This window comes from Mauremys reevesii, linkage group 7 (assembly GCF_016161935.1).
Source record: "Mauremys reevesii isolate NIE-2019 linkage group 7, ASM1616193v1, whole genome shotgun sequence".
Classification (NCBI taxonomy): domain Eukaryota; kingdom Metazoa; phylum Chordata; order Testudines; family Geoemydidae; genus Mauremys; species Mauremys reevesii.
Genome location: NC_052629.1, coordinates 102,716,198 through 102,729,981, shown reverse-complemented (window position 1 = coordinate 102,729,981; position 13,784 = coordinate 102,716,198).

Sequence of the window (13,784 nt, the reverse complement as noted above, 5' to 3'; positions counted from 1 at the left end):
AGCATCTAGCACTGGCCCCTATTGGAATACAAGATACTGGACTAGACGGATCATTGGTCTGACCCATTATGGCCATTCTTATGTCTTAGGTTAGATCTGTTCTTGCTTGTGGGGCATTTTATTTTATTTTGTATGACACCCTTAGAAGCCCAAATATACTTTCAATGCATTTGGGAAACACCAATTCACAACCACCCCATTCCCACCAGTGTCCAACCAGACATGGCCCCAGATTCCTTACTTCTTTGTAGTCATACCAACAATGGCTGCAGAAATATGCATGGCTGAGAAAATTTGATGCATTATATTCGTTCCAGTGGAGGATGTGCACTGGGGAGCCTAAGATCACAACACTGCAGTTTAGTATAGAGCTGATGAAGCAGCTGTATTTCATTTTACTGTAGTACAGTATTTCATTTAATGTCTTGAGACCAAAGCTGTAAATTCCAGACCATTTGAAAACCAGGGATCATTCCCTCCCCCTCTCAGAAACACTGAACAGTAGGTCCCTTGTGCATTCTCACAAGTTTCCCCTGGCCTGTGAAATGTGCTCCTGACTAACTTACCAAGCTACTACTCTCCTCATTCAAGTCTCTGCCCCCCACTCTTTTGGTGCTGCCCGCAGAGTATTTTTCAGTGTTTTAATCTATTTTATTTACATATTTAAGCCCCTGGTTTACACAGAATAACCAAATGCTCTTTCGTCTGTTCCCCTTATCCCTTCCCCCCGGTTATCACCCTCATTTCACTGGCCCTTGTCTACACCTCACAAGTAAACATCTTATGTCCTCTGAGAAGGGCCTCGCTTGCCATCTTGGATGCTATAAAAATAAATCTCCAAGAGCCTTTATTGCTTTTGATTTGAGAGATTTTTCATTTCTGAAATGCAAATGTGGAACAACATACACAGAGCTGATGCGACCATGGGGAGAGGAGATGTTACGGTGCTGTGGACTTTTCCGGATAACATCCTAGTTCACACATATAGAATCATTTTATCTGCATTCACTAAGAGACTTTAATAGGGCATTTGAGACGACATTTATTTGTAGGAGGATTCAGTTTCTGCTTTTCAGCAAAACAATATACAGACAACATAGCTCTGTCTGTTCACTGACATCCCCGCGGCAATAGAGGGAGTGGTAAACAAGTGGGAAATTTCAGTTTACTTCACCAAACTTCCAGGCCCCCGCGCCGCGCCCAGCGGCAGCAGGCGGCCAGCCAGCGGCGGCAGGCGGGCAGGGCGAAGCGCGCTGGGACCCACAGACCTCCGCAGACCGCAGACGCCGGAGCGGCCGGAGCCCGCGCGCTCCGGTGTCGCATCCGTGGGCGTGCGGGGGAGGTCCAGCTGCCGGACCGGCGACCGCCGCCGCGGCGCCCGTGGCGTGCTGCTTTGGGCGGGCGGATCCAGAGCCGCCCCTGCTAAAATCTAAGCAAGAACACTCACAGCACAGGGTAACTCCTAGGGATTAAAGATGGGCTGGGAAGAAGTGAGGGCCCAGGGACCCCAAGGGGGAATTAAGCCCAAGAAGAGAGTGTTGTCACTGCTGAAATAAAGTGCAAACAAAACTAATGAGGCCTAGGTGGGTGGTGGTTTTTGTTTTTTTAAATGGGGGTTGCTGTTTCAAGTGGTTTTGCTAGCAAAGCTACAAGTGGCACAACTGGCAATGCAAGTTCTTGAATGCTCTCCCATTCTAGCCTCTTTACAATCCCCAACATGGCCACTCCCTCGGCTCGCTATTCCTAAACTTGGGCCTGTGCAGCTGATGGCAACAGGCCTTTCCTAGCACTGCTTTGCCCCGTTTGTAACCAGTATTCTCCTTACGGTTATTCCACCCCAAGGCCAAGGAGACTTTTGACTCGCCCTCTCAGCAAGGCCCAGATCACAACATGCAGTTTGTACAGGCACAAAGCCATCTTCTGTATGAGGAGAATGCAAAGCAAACATTAAGGAGAAAGGGCAGCTTGCCCTGGGTAAGGAAAGCGACCTCCCTCATGGCAATACAAAAGGCAGGGAACTTGCACTGAGTTTTTAAGCTTTGCTTTAGCCTAAGCTCACATTTAACCCCTGTCCATCCAGAAGTCCCCCAGCATGTTTAAATACGCGTCTGTCTCATCTTGCTATCCTTAATTGGACAGCAGGCTGCTGGTATCACATTGCAGAGCCCCTTGTGGGAGCGCAGGGATTAGGCAGATGTGCGGCCAAGACAGACAGATGAGTCAAAGCTGACAGCTCGCTGGGAACTGCTTAAACACACACAGTATTTCCTTTTCTGTGCAGAGGTCAGTCTGTGCAGCTGCAGTCTGGCGTTGTTAGATACTGGGATTGAGCAAGGCAATTAGTGAGCCTGCATATTACAAGGCAGGGACAGTCTTCCAGGGCAAAGGCACCAAAGGGGTCACAGAGCACTTCACACAGTCTGTCAGGGGCAAGCGAGACTAGCTTGCTGCCAGGAGAGGGAATGGGGGGGGAGAAGGCTGAAGCAAATGACCTCACTTTGGAGAGCTCAGCAAGGGAAGAAATAACATTCTAGGGAAACAGCTAGACCTGGGAAAGGATAATGGGACCTGGAACTGGGCAGCTCACTTCACCCCAGGAGACTGGTCACATTTATACCCTGCTAATCTGGGATGGGTTCATTCACTTCTGCCCGAGCCAGCGCAAGAATGTTGTTGGAAAGAGGAACAGAACCACTCACAGAAGCGGCCTCGGCTCGTTTTGGCATCTTTTTGTTGTCAGAGGTCACATGGCACCACAACTAACTTCTCTCCCTCTTGTTTTAATAGCAGGTGAAGAAGCATGTTCCCCTCCAGCATGTTACAGTGAGCTTGGCAGTGGTTACTAGGGAGCCATTGTGAAGATGCTTTCTGTGCGCAAGTGGCTTCCCCACCCTCCTCCAAACACCATCTACTCAGGCTGGAGAAGTCGGAGCTTACCCACTTCCCTGGGGGTGGGGTTTTAGTCACAAAAGGAACTCAAAATGAAGTAAAGTCCAACTCAGGCCTTCTCAGCCCACACCCAGTGTCTTCTCTATCTCTCCTCTGTCCTGCTAGGGTTGCTGCAGGCCATTGGATTGAAGATGAGGGAGGTGTATAGTGAATCCATGTCTTCATAGTGCTGCGTTATTGCTCCTGGCTGAGCTCTGTGTTGACTTTTCACAGTAGCACTTGCCATGTGTTCATACAAGCCTTTTAGCATGTGAAAGTAGAAGGCCTGAAGCTTGTCTCTGACTTTTTGAGTTTCAAGATTTTTTTTTTTTTAAAATCTATAAAGGAGTAAAATGCAAATAGTTGCCAGAGATGATGTGTCATTCCCTCTGGGCTTGTTCCAAGCCCATAGACTCAGACTTTAAGGCCAGAAGGGAGCATTGGGATCATCTAATCTGACCTCCTGCACATTGCAGGCCACAGAACCTACCCACCCACTCCTGTAATAGACCCCTAACCTCTGGCTGAGTTACTGAAGTCCTCAAATCATGATTTAAAGACTGCAAGTTACAGAGACTCCACCATTTACTCTAGTTCAAACCAGCAAGTGATCCGTGCCCTATGCTGCAGAAGGTGGTGAAACACCTCCCCCCTGGGGTCTCTGCCCATCTAACCTGGTGGAAAATTCCTTCCCAACCCCAAATATGGCAATCAGATAGACCCTGAGCATGTGGGCAAGACTCACCAGCCAGACACCCAGGAAAGAATTCTCTGGAGTAACTCAGAGTCCTCCCCATCTAGTGTCCCATCTCCAGCTGGTGGGGATATTTGCTACTAGCAGATGCAGATCGACTGCATGTGATTGTAGGCAGTTTCATCAGACCATCCCCTCTATAAATGTATCAGACTCAGTCTTGTAACCAGTTAGGCTTTTCCTCCCACTGCTTCCAGTGGAAGGCTGGTTCCAGTAGCACTGCAGGGACTGAAATGGGTTTCCCTGCTGTGACTCACCCATGCTACTGAGGGGTGCAGTGGCACCAACACTAAGTAGAGAAGAGAGTCTCCAAGCTCTCAGTCCTCCAGCTGCTGTTGCTAAGCCAGTGTGGAGGTCAGAAGACTGGTTGGGAGCCCCACTCTCCTCTGCTCTCTCCCAGTTTCCTTGAGGGAGACGGGAACTCACTGGTCATTTTCCTTTTTCAGGTTAGGTCCAGTCACTCTTTCCATAACTGGATAAGCTCTATGCACAGAAATAAGCTCCTCCCGCCCATGAAGACACATTAAGGGAAAGCTACAACAGATTCTAACAACATATGGGAGAACATAAAGCTAAGTATTGTCTCCAGCACATGGCGAAGTTTGAATGGTGTGCAGTAAGTCAGTCGTGGTCAGGGGCGGCTCTAGACATTTCGCCGCCCCAAGCACGGCATCATGCTGCAGGGGGCGCTCTGCCGCTCCCGCGGCTCCGGTGGACTTCCCGCGGGCATGCCTGCGGAGGGTCCGCTGGTCCCGAAGGCACCGTGCCTGCTGCCCTCCCGGCGACCGGCAGAGCGCCCCCCGCGGCATGCCGCCCCAAGCATGTGCTTGGCGTGCTGGGGCTTGGAGCCGCCCCTGGTCGTGGTTCACACATTACATGAATATAAAAATAATCAGCAGCCTCATTCCCTCAGCGTCCTGCGGGTCACCAAAAGCCCATTTTGAATGAGGAAGGAGATAATTGATGAAAGCACATGGGAAGATACAGATCTCCCCCACTCAATGGCTTCTTCAGTTAGAGACATCACTATAAGGCTGCACGTGATAGACTTTAGTGCAGGGGTTCTCAAACTGGGGGTCAGCGTGAGGTTATTAGGTGGGGGGTTATGAGTTGTTAGCCTCCACCCCAAACCCTGCTTTGCCTCCAGCATTTATAATGGTGTTAAATATATAAAAAAGTGTTTTTAATTTATAAGGAGGGGTCACACTCAGATGCTTGCTATTTGAAAGGGGTCACCAGTACAAAAGTTTGAGAACCACTGCTCTAGTGCATTGGCTATTGTCCAACTCCATTCCAGTGGCTCCTGTATGTTGTGCCATAGTTAACCAGAGACACTACACAGCTGTGCTTACTGAAATACAAGCAAGGCTATACAAAAGCCGTCCACCTTTTTCATGCAGTACCCTGGAAATCACTTCTCAACCCCCACGCTGTACTATTAGTTGTTTCTCCACACACACTGCCGTATTTCACTGTTAGGAGGAGCAGAGTGACACAGATCAGCAGACAAGCAGCTTTGCTGAAATGTATAAGGGCAGATTATCAACAGCCAGTACCACAAGCTGCTTTGTTGAAATTTAAGTCCCAGGTTTCAGGCTGGTGTTTGACCGTGGCCTGGCAAGCAAACAAACAAATGAAATGGAGGTTTCCTAACCAGTCACTAATAGGTTAAACCCCACTCCATAAATCCCCCCCGAACAGAGTACAGTCATGGGGCTCATCTCTCCCAGAGCTGTCCTGCAGGTCCTGGCAGGCAGTGCTCCAGTGCCTGCCAGATGGGTGGACAGGGTAAAAATAAAGTAACAATCCTGACTGAGAAAGGAGGGAAGAGAAACTGGAGCTACACAAAAGTCAGAAATGGATGGACATGCTTGAGAAATCTCCAGAGGTCTTAATAAAGGAGGGGAAGTGTAAATGCAAGCAGGGAACAGACATACCCAACTAATGAGAGCCTCAGCCATCAAACTGATTACACATCACACCTCCTTAAACACAGGATTTGTGTCAAGAAATCCAATTGGAGGAGAAGTGATGCTTAAAAAAAAATGGTGAGGGTTTCCAAGTTTATTTGTTCTAATTACCCAGCTCATGTCACTGGGGAGGGCTAGGAATTCATCGGGGCAGTGGCATGGCACAACAGTTGTAATTGAATCACTCCAGCCAGTAAGACAAATGCAAAGGGTCATAGACAACAGACAGCTTCCCCTGTGCTAGCCCCCAACGCCATTCACCGCTGAGGCACAATGAAAACACACTCATCTGAAGAGATACTGGTCTAATAATGGCCCATTAAATATAATGAAAACTCAAGTGTGTTATCTGTGCCTGTCGCCTGCATTCAGCCTTGGCATGGCTAAACAGGCACCACGATAATGAGTTTACAGAGGAAAAGCTACTTTGATTCTCTCCGATTTACTAAGACCTTTTCTCTCACTGCAGCTACATGGATTACCTGACAGGATTCCCATTCACGCAGAAACTCACTAGCTTAGGGAAACCGCACAGCCACTCACCCTCCTGACTGGGGGCAGAGAGCCTCTCACCATGGCATCAGAGCTGAAGTGAAACCCCACACCTTGGATATTTTCTGCTCCTTCACCTTCAGTGATCTCCTATTGTAACAGAAGGCTCAGACTTTCCCAACCCATCACTGTTCCCTTCCATTTCCTCCCCTGTGGGCAGGTGAATCCTGTCTCATGATGTTTATGATCAGCCGGTCATATTGCCCAATCTCCCCCCATCTGCCACCCTGCCCGCTCTGCCATGACTGCCGAGATCCAGGGAATGCACAGCAGAAAAGTTTTGGGCATCAAAAGAATCCTGCAGCTCACATCAATCCAAATGGCAGCTGCCATCACCCTGATCCTCAGACAGCCCCCATGCTGGTGGCTGGAGTTCCCTATGCAATGTGGGGACCTGGTGCACTCTAACACGCCAGGAAGCACTGATGCTAGCTTGGCTGGAGTCCTTGGCACAAGAGGGGGCGGTGTTGAGAAGAGCTTCCTGCACCAGAAGCACCAACTCTCCGTGCAGGTGCATCTGCCTCAGCTCAAGTGCTCCAGCTGGGCAGAGGTCCAACAGCTCCTAACATAAGGTGAGAGGAGAGCCTTGAAGCCTGTACTGTGAGTGTCACAACAGCCAGGCAGGGGACCAGGAGTCAATGGGTGAAGTGGTAATGCAATGTATTGATACTCAGGCCTTGTCTACACTACAAGACTATTTCGAATCAACTTAGTTCAAATTTGTGGATTCGACCTTATGAAGTCGAATTTGTGTATCCATACTAAATACACAAATTCGAATTTCTGAGTCCACATTCACGGTGCACTGTGGGAAGCTATCCCACAGTTCCCGCAGTCCCCGCTGCCCATTGGAATGCTGGGTAGAGCCCCCAATGCCTGCTGGGGGGAGAAATGTGTCGAGGGTGGTTTTGGGTAAGTGTTGTCATTGAACCGTCAATCACAAACTCGGCAATCTGTTCGTGCACTTTTCTGGTCAGTGACAGCCGGACGCCACAGCACTGCAAGCATGGAGTCCACCTCTTCCACAGTCAGCTGCTGAGAATTGGGCTACTTTTCAATGGTGCTGCAAGCACTGGGAAACATCAACGCGGGTGGCCGGGCAAGGTTCATGATGCCTGTGTTTTCAGGAACTGTGGGCTGCTCAGACGCCTGCAGGAAGGTAGTTTCTTACCCGACCACGAAATAACTGTTGTGGATGTGCAGATGCCTATAGTCATCCTCGGGGACCCAGCCTACCCGCTAATGCACTTGCTCATGAAGCCCTATACAGGCGCCTGGGACAGCGACAAGGAACTCTTCAAATACCAGCGAGCAGCGTGACCTGTGACTGTTCAGTTTCTTTACAGAGAAGCTGAACCTGCCCCTGTTTCTTTACCCAGTTACTGTTGACTCTCCTACTTCCAGCACACGTGTAAAAATAAAATACATGTCCCATTATTACTTAACAAAGGTTTCTTTATTCATGACTTTTCGTGAAAGGGTTGAAACTGGGACGCAGGCTGTGCTGTAAACTCAAGGAATGACAGGCTGCTGCTCTGCGCTCCGAGCAGTCCCGAAATGCTCTTTCTTTCAGAGCCTGCCATTCCTCTTATGGAATTCTGTGTGCGGGCGGATATGTGACCTTGTGGTGGAGGAGGACGGATACAGATTCGCTGCAAAGTCACATCTCCCCGCCCACACAGATCCTGTGCCTACTGACTGCACCGGTGTGACCCGCTGCTGATACTGCCCCCGTGTCTGTACCCAGGGAAAGGTGACTGTCATTCAAACACAGTCTTCTTTGAAAAACACGGAAACAGTAATTAACAGCAAAGCATTTTTATTAATTAAGTAGACAGTAGGGGATGGGACTGGGATTGGGACTACTGTGAGTGTGCAGATACACTGCAGGGTGTCTCTGTCCTCTCCTGCAGAACATCCACAAGGCGCCTGTCCAAGCAGCGCTTCAGTCGCCTGCTTGTCTTCCTCACGCCACCTCCACAGAGACGGTCTCCTCCACTGGCTCTGCTGGTCAACATCTTGTCCCTTGTCTTTTGCCAGCCTCTGTGAGGGGATGCTGTGGCAGGTCTGGAGACAGTGGAAGCTGTGAGATGTGCAAAGATACATTTAACAATTAACTGAGTCTAGGCTGTCTCTGTGAATTTGCTGGGGCACAAATCATTTTCACGGGATTCTGTAAAAATGTCCAGTCATTCCTTCCTCCGGGAAAGCAACGGCAGACAATCATTTGCAACCATGGACACTGTTTTGCCTTTTGTATATGTCACGCATGACAGCAGAGATGGTACAATATGGCTGGTAACCATCAACCATACCATAAATTGGTAATAAGATGGTAATAAGATGGGCATGGTTACCTGTCCTTTTGCACTGCAACATTTAGCAGCCAGGAACTGGGAATGACTCCTGAGTCAATCCCTCCTTTTTGGTATCTAAAAATAGAATCAGTCCTGCCTAGATTATGGGCAAGTGTACTAGAGAACCACTGTATCATAGAACCAGAGAGCACAGCTGCTCTGTGTCCGATCCTTCATAAATTATGAGATGTATGCTATTCACAGGGGTGCTCCTGCAACAACACCACCTGTTCATTCCATTCTTACCCCAGCCTTCCGCATTGTCCCCCCACTTGTGTGATGAAGTAATAAAGAATGCAGGAATAAGACACAGTGACTTGTTTGTGAGAAATGACTGGAAGGAAGCCTCCAGCTGCAATGATAGTCCAGGCAGGACATTAAGGACTGTGGGTGAAGGAGCCCATCATCCCTGCTAGTCCAGGGCAATTGAAATTTTTATTTACATGAAGGGTGGGGCTGATGGAGCTCAGCCCCTGTTGCAATGATGAGGACGGTTACCAGCCATATTGTACCATCAGCCATCAAAATGATCGACCTTACTGATACTAGTCGGCATGGTTACCAGCCCTTTTGCACTGCCCATGTGCCCAGAGGCTGGATGATGACGATGGGTATCAGTCTTATTGTACCATCAGCCACCCATGGCGGGGAGCAAGGATGTTGGTGTTGAGTGCTGCACCATCATCTGCAGCATTCAGTAAAGATAGGGTGACATGTAAAAGACTCAGAGGATTGTTTTCACTTCTGGTGGTGGAAATTGCCAAACTATGCCCTGACCCACCACAGACACTGTGTTTGACCCTAGAAGCATTTGGAGCTCATCCAAGAATGCAAGACAGCAGGAACTGCCATTATATTCTTTGGCTTAAAAATACTTTGGACCAGGCGTAATTAGATGCAGGAGTAGATCACCCTGAGGAGGGTCACTGAAGGAGATATAAACCAGGCAGAATGCTCTCTGAGTACCTCATGCCCATGCAGCGTGCTCGGGAGAGCATGCTCCCTGAGTACCTCATGAAAGCCTGAGGAACCTCCTGTGGAGGCCGATTACCTCCAGGAGAGCTTCGTGAGATCTCCCAGGAGGATTTCTGTTCTATCCCATATAGAGAGAGACTCCTTTTCACATACTTCAGATTCCTGTTATATTAAGAATAAAAGTTTACATGTTACTGCTCCTTCCCTGATTCAGGTGATGAAGAGATCCTGGCTGTCGGGAAACCAGCCTCCACAAACCCTTCCTCATCTTCCAACTGTCCGTCGACACTGTTCCATCGCCAGAGTCCATGGTCACTGGTGGGGCAGTGGTGATTTTCCGGTAACCTTGTCTGGGGTCCTTGATTTTTGCATCCCGCCTGTATCCTCTGTCTCTCATGGACACACCGATCAGATCCAAGAGTTCCCAGTCAGTCTATGCTGGGTCCTCTTTCTATTCAGAGATTACATGAACTCCTCTGCTGGAGAGCTCTGCAGCGATGTCCAGCCAGGACGTCAGATTCAAAGTGCCCAGACAGGAAAATGAATTCAAATTTTCCCGGTCATTTCCTGTGTGGCTGGTCAGAGAATCAAAGCTCGGACTGCTGTCCACAGCATCAACAGAGTGGTGCACTGTAATTAAATGGCTTCCTGGTGAATTAAAGTCCTAGTGTAGACCAGGCCTCAGAGACATTCCCCCCCGTGCTTAGAGCAGGCATATAGGGAGGAGACAGTGGCCTTGATAGAGAACAACATGGGGCTAGTGGCTATGACAGGAGGTTCATTGGGGGGCTGCTGATCCCCTGACTGTCTTCTGTATCAGCTTCTATCTTGTCTAACGAAGCCAGAGCTCAGTAGCACCCAGGCCACAAGTGCATTGGGGAACCGACACTTGGGGGAGCCCTCTATTGTGCTGGCAACAGCGCAGGGCATTTCACTGGTGATGCTTCCCCACTGGGCTGAACCAACATTAGCACCAAGTCTGGCACTCAGCCAGCTTGGCTGGCTTAGTCTGTAGATTGGAGGGTTTACCTGTCAGAGCACCCAGACACTAGCCTTAGGGCAGAGTGACAGTGGTCTCCCTGGGGTTCCTCAAGAATGGCTTGAGGGTAACTGCTCCCATTTTATCAGTGCTGGGGGAGGCAGCTGCAGATTTGTCCAACACCCCTGCACACAGCCCCAGGGGAGCGCTGGCTTCAGTTTGGTGGCCCTGGCCTTGGAAGAGTTCAAACAGCGAAGAGCGGGAACATTTTTCTGTGACTGTTTTATTTCCTTCATTCAGCTTCCAGGTCCACAGGACAAGCTTCGTTACATGTAGTATTTCCAAGGTGCGATAGGGCCATTAACTAATCTTTTATATTGCCATGTTCCTTGATGGCCCATCTGATTTTGATGGCTTCTGGATGGGCAGGGGGATTATTCCCACACCTGGGTTCACAAGTTCAGAGCAAACACTCTCAGTTATAAGGCAAAACGTATGTATTTTCTTTAGTGTGGAATCCCGACATTACAGGTGAGATTAATGCAGGCAGCAATTAACAAGCATTTCATAGAGTCTGAACACTAAATACATTATAAGACAAATACCTATTTTGAGCAAAACAAACATACAGATGAGCTGGTCTGGTCTCCAGCTATGAGTTTGTCAGTTCTTAGCTAATGCCTGCAGCCCGGGCACGAGCTGCCATCTAGCCTTCCAGCATCACGGAGACTTGCAGGCATCAGCCTCCAGAACACTGGCTCTCCACCAGGGACTGCACCTGTCCCATTGTGGTGTTGCCTCCTTGCTCCCCACAGCTCTATACTTCCTGCCCCTCTTGCTGACTTTCTCCAGCCACGAGAGCCACTGCCCACCTCCTGTGGAGCAGGGACCCAATCTGGCAGCCACCGCTGGTGGCAGCGGTGGAGGGGAAGCAGGTCTCTTCCTGACTTGCTCTGATGCTCAGATCTGCCAGCCCAAGCAGGTGGCAGGAATCACAGGAGGGCAACTGTCCCCCTACTGAAATAGCACCCCCTGGAGGATACCATTTGAGAAGGAGGGCTCGCAGGTAAGCCAAAGTCTCTGGTAAGTTTTGCCCCAGCATAGAGGGGCTGAAACTGAAAAGAATTACCATGATGCAAGCCTAGAACAGACTTCAGGAGCCCAACGTTCAGTGTACCAGCCAAACGAGTCCTACCTCCAAGGCAACTGGGGCAGGTTTCACCATAGCAGAGTCAACATGTACCCTTTTGTCATAAACAGTTAGTTAAGGGTTAAGGTTTTTGTCTACCTGTAAAGGGTTAACAAGCAGTGCCTGTGGACACCTGACCAGAGGACCAATCAGGGACAAGATATTTTCAAATCCCTGTGGAGGTTTTTTTTTCCCCCTGTTCTTTGTTTCTTAGAGAGTCTCTCTTGGGAATTAAGAGAGTCCAGACATCTTAATCAAGTCCTCCCAGGTTTCTGCAATAAATTCTTCTATTCAAGATAGTGAGTATTAGCAAGGAACTAGTATTCTTATACTTTTATTTCTGTATTTACAATTCTGTGTTTTGCTATAGAATTTCTTTAAGTCTGTACTGTGATTGCTTTTACTGAGAAGGAAAGGAGGGGGAATTCTCTCCAGAGATTGATAAGTTTAGACCCTGTATATTGTTCCAATTTGGTTACAAAGACAGTGACTTTTCTTTTTATTCTTTAATACATTCTTTTCTTTTCTATTAAGGACTTGGTTGATCTTTCTTTGGGTGGATTCTCAAGGAAAGGGGAGGGGGAGGTATCCCTCTGTAGTTAAATCCCGGTGTCTCTCCTAGGAAAAGGGAGGGGGGAGGAAGCAGGGGGGAATGGTTTATTTCTCCTGGGTGTAAGAACTCCATGGATTTGGGGCTCTTGGAATCCCCTAGGATTTTGGGGAAGGACTGTGTCTCAATCCACGTACTTGATTGAGTGGTGGCAGCTTTTACTAGATCTAAACTAGGATTTTAGTTTAGAGGGAAACCAAGGCAGGTCCCCACATTGGAACCCAACAGCTCTAAGTGGGGGTGAGACCTATGACACCTTTCTATCACAGTATTCTAACGAGCACCTCAGAATGAGGCTGGAGCAACCCCTCATCCCCACCTCATTTTTACCTACCCCATGGGAAGGGTTGAGGGTTTGGTAACAGGTATACAGCTAGCTTCAACAGCAGAAGCTTGATTCCTTAGTGCTTAATAAAGACAGTTCAAAATCCTCTGATGCAGGATGCCAAATGAAACGGAAGCTTTGCTGGAAGAAGACAAGTTGTGTGTGTTGTAGGATGTGAACTGCAACTCTAAGCAAACCCTTAATCTATCGGAGAGATATTTTGCAGGCTATTGATTGCAATGTGGCTTGTAGCAAAGGTGACCGAGACAGGATGGCTTGTTGCTGCTCTCCATTCCATGTAGGGTGACCAGATGTCCCGATTTTATAGGGACAGTCCCGATTTTTGGGTCTTTTTCTTATATACAGTCCTATTACCCCCCACCCCCATCTCGATTTTTCACACTTGCTGTCTGGTCACCCTAATTCCATGGCTCTATCTGGTCCGGGCTGGGCAGAGTCGTTTCACTGGAACCTCCCTCCCTGAGACTGTCCCTCAGACTTTTACTCCTTCCTACTCGGATCAGAAACGCCCAGAGGCCAGAAAAGACGGTTACTCACCGTTGTAACTGTTGTTCTTCGAGATGTGTTGCTCCTATCCATTCCAGTTAGGTGTGCGCGCCGCGCGTGCACGGCTCTTCGGAAGACTTTTACCCTAGCAACACCGGCGGGCCAGCTGGGCGCCCCCTGGAGTGGCGCCGCTATAGCGCTAGATATATACCCCAGCCGGCCCGTCCGCTCCTTAGTTCCTTCTTCCCGCCCGTGACGGCCGTTGGAACAGTGGAGTGCTCGTTTGTCCTCCACATCCCTAGCTCACCTTGGTTCTAGTTTTTGTAGTTAGTGTATATAGTAGTTAAAGTAGTTAGTTAAGTAAGTTATTAGGTAGATTAAAGGGAATTAGGGGGGCTTAGCCCCTCTTTTCCCGTCCGGTGCAGGCGTATGCCCAAGACACCGGGGTTTAAGCCCTGTGCGGCTTGCCAGCGGCACATGCCGATTGGGGACCCTCATGACTCCTGCCTGCGTTGTCTTGGTGAGGCCCATCGACCGGATAAGTGCCCTATTTGCAGGTCGTTCAAGCCTCGAACAAAAAAGGAGCAGGACATTAGATTAAGGCAGCTCCTAATGGAATCGGCGCTTACCCCTGCGGT